Here is a 3835-nt window from a genome sequence, read left to right as displayed (position 1 = left end):
CAAAATTTTATTATACAAAGGTTGTCATGTAAGTGGATATTTCTCTATTTTGTACAAAATTTTTTAAAAAATTTTCCACAGAAAGGCTGCTTGTGAACTTCTCATCTGGTGATAGAAAGTACTAAAATCCTGATTTTAGCAGAATAGTAGTAGAATGCTTTGGTGATTTAAGTTGAAAGCAGTACATTGGTACATGACTTTTGCATCCAGTATCAGGAATGTACAAATGTCTTTTTATTCAAAAATACAAAATATATTATCTGTTGGTGCCGCAGTCTGGCTGGGCACAAATCACGAGCCACTCAAGCAGGAACAAACTTTATTTCCGAACTCCCCCAAACGCCACCCACACAGCCTTCTCCAGGACACACCACACACCACCGGAACTCCCCAACGGAACTTCACCAACCAATGCGAACTTTTCAGGAATCCCTGCCAGAGCTCCAAAGTAGCCTGCGCCCCAGGCAGCAGGGGCCACCCTATTGACACAGCTTAATTTAATTACCATCATCTTAATGGCTCCCCTCTCAACCGTTACTTCTGGCAAAATGCCAGGGGCCATTCCGTCTTGGCTGTGGCTCTCAACATGTCGGCATGGAGAACAATAGTAGTAAGCCATACATATTGTCAATTGAAACCAGTAACTGATGGTTTTGGTGATTTTCTTGAACATCAACCAGCCTTTTCTTCAGTCATTTTCTTCAACTGTCTTCTCTGAAGTTTGTTGGTGAGGAACTCTGCCTTGGGCTTCCTGTCACAGAGATTAATAATGGTAAAGCACTATTCTGAGAATTAGAACATGCCACCTCCTATACCACCTCCCATTCTACCCATCATGTCCATTCCAGCATCCTTTTCTTCTTTAGGAATTTCTGTGACTGTAACTTCTGCTGTATTTAACAGAGAAGCGATCCAGCAACATCCAATAAGGCAGTTCTTACACCACCATTATTGGGTCAATGATTCCTTTTTCCATCATATTCACAAATCTTCAAGCATAGCATCATAACTAACTTCTGAAGAATTCTGAACTATTTTTTCTTAACTATTAAAGATTCTTCAACACCTGCATTCTTAGCAATGGCCATTGCAGAAATTTTGAGTGTTCTTCTAATGATTTCTAAACCAATTTTTTTGATCTTCATTTCCTGGAGTTAGTGAGTCTAAGGCTGGAATGCAATGAAAACAGAACACAATCCCCACCCAGGACAATGCCTTCTTCAATAGCAGATCTTATGGCATTGAGGACATCTGGAACTCTCTTTTCATTCACTTAAACATCACTTGGCCCACCAACCTTCAGCACTGCTACTCCATCTGAAAGTTCTGCCAGTTGTTTATTGAGTTTTTTCTTTTCATATTCACTAGTCATAGTTTCTAACTGCTCCATGATTTCTTGAAAAAGCTTTTCAATTTGACCTTTATCGCCTTTTCCTTTCAAAAGTACAGCATCATCTTTGGTGATAATGAACTTTCCAACTTTTCCTAAGTCATGAAGCTAAACATCTTCAATATTTAGCGTCAAACCCTCTTCACCAAACATTACACCACCAGCAGCAATAGACTTATCTTTAAGTTGGTTCTTTCTGTTATCAAAACCTGGGGTTTTGAAGGCCACAACCTGAGATCAGCTTTTAGCCTATTCAAACAAAACAAGTGTATTTAGAGCTTCTCCATCAATATCTTCAGCAATTATGACCAAGCCTTTACAGTGAGCATTGGCAATTTCAAGAGCAGATGCAATGAACTGGATACTAGAAATTTTCTTTTCACTCAAAAGAACATAAGCATCCTGACATTTCTAATCTTTTGATGTATTAATAAAGTATGGAGAAATATAGCCTTGATCAAACTCCATGCCTTCAATAATTTCTAATTCTTCTTCATTGAGTGTTTTTCCATCCTTTACTGTGATCACACCTTTTTTCCAACCTTTTTCATGGCATCAGAACTGATGATACCAATTTTGGGGGGGGGGTATTCATTTACATAAATTAGAGAAATGTGAGCAACTTCTTCAGGAGTTGTCACAGGTTTAGACTGCATCTTGAGTTCAGCAATTAGAGCATCAACAGCTAACATCACACCTCTTCTAATTTCCACTGGATTGGCATCTCTACTAATCATCTCAAAGCTTCCATGGCAATAGAATATGCCAGTACAGTAAGAGAGGTGGTGTCTTGCCAAAGACCCATGCAGACGAGACCAATTGGGTTTAAAAGAGCTGGCTGCAACATTAAGCTAAGAAAGCAGCAAAAAATCACTCAACACAGACATGAGATTTTCAAATGGAGGGCAGAAAGGCTCTGCGACCTTCAGGGTCAGCTCCCACATTGGAAAGAGCACTGAAAAGAGAGCAAGTGCACCTGGAATCCCTTTATTTTATAGCAGGGACATCATAGGCAGGGATAAAGTTTCAAGGGTGGAGTCTTGGTTTGTGATGGCTTGTGGTCAGCAGATTGATTGACATCTTGGCAAGTCACACCTATCTCAGGTCCTGTGTGGAATCTTAGGCAGAGCTAGAAGGGAAGGCACATCTGCATCACGCGATCACTCCCAGACAGGGGGGAGCCCACCATGCTGGACCTATCCCCTCATTTGGCTACTTTGCACAATAGTTCACACACACACACACAGCCCATGGATGACTCACAACCATGGTGACTTCCCCAGTCTCTTCATTTGTATTGTTGGCAACATCTTGAACAAGTTTAGCTCTAATATTTTTGTATTTATCCTTTAAATCAATTGACTTTGCAATAGTCACACCATCTTTTATTACTTTGAGATGTCCCCAACTCTGTTCAGTAACAACTGGTCTTCCCTGTGGGCCTATTCATAACACCTACAGCATTGGCTAAAAGTTATACACCTTGAAACACTAAGTCTCAGGCATTCGCACCGCATTGTACATCTTTGGCATAAGCCAGAGTAAGATGAGGAGCCAGTGCCCTGGATACTAGTCTCATCTGGTCAAGGACTGTGGGTAATTGATGAGGGCCACGGACAAGTCAAGATGGCGCCTGGCACTTTGCCAGAAGGAGTGGTTTGAGAAGTAACGCCAGCTAGCCATTAAGATGATGGAGATTCCTTAATGACTGACTGCTGTATCTAACGATGTTAATTAAGTTAAGCTGTGTATAATTATTAAGATGATGAGGATTCCTTGATGACTGATTGCTGTTTCTGGATGATGCTAAATTGAATTAAGCTGTGTATTCAGTTATGTATAAATGCCTCAACTGTCTTGCAATAAAGCGGCTCCTGCTGTATCAACCTTCACAAGTTGCTTGTCACCACCCCCTCCCCTGTTACTTTGCTCAGCCAGACTGCGGCAGGTAATGAAAGCATTTCTGTGTGGCTTTGGCAGGGAGTGCATGCTGCAGGCAGGACATTGGTGGTAAGTGAGGAAGGGCCTCATACTCTTTCTAAAACAATAATTGGGATATAAATCATACACCACAACTGTCAGACTTACACATGTATTTATTAACTTTATTATTCAAGTAGAACTTCAATCAACAATCGCATGTAATATGGAATGGGGTATGGGACTCCATACCCCATCTTCCAGAAACCTCATATTCTCAGAAAATATTTATATATTGAGTATCCTTTATCTGAAATTTGTGGGAAGAGAAGTGGTTTGGATTTTGGATATTTTTTAGATTTTTGAATAGTTTCATATACATAATAAGATTTGGTAGGAAGAAGATCCAAATCTAAACATAAAATGCATTTATGTATTCACATAAGCTGAAGGTAATTTTATAATATATACTTCACACACATAGGCTGAAGATAATTTTGTTGTGCCCATGTGTTGACTGCTATC

General features: G+C 40.1%; 1 pseudogene; it reads right to left on the bottom strand.

The window, feature by feature from the left end:
* Positions 1 to 792: 792 nt before the first annotated feature.
* On the bottom strand, positions 793 to 3011 carry LOC124104499 (60 kDa heat shock protein, mitochondrial-like; annotated as a pseudogene).
* Positions 3012 to 3835: the final 824 nt, after the last annotated feature.

The sequence above is a fragment of the Marmota monax genome, unplaced genomic scaffold (genome assembly GCF_021218885.2).
Source record: "Marmota monax isolate L192 unplaced genomic scaffold, Marmota_monax_Labrador192_F-V1.1 WCK01_AAM20220418_F8-fsc00001, whole genome shotgun sequence".
Lineage (NCBI taxonomy): Eukaryota > Metazoa > Chordata > Mammalia > Rodentia > Sciuridae > Marmota > Marmota monax.
This window is presented reverse-complemented; position numbering and strand designations above follow the sequence as displayed.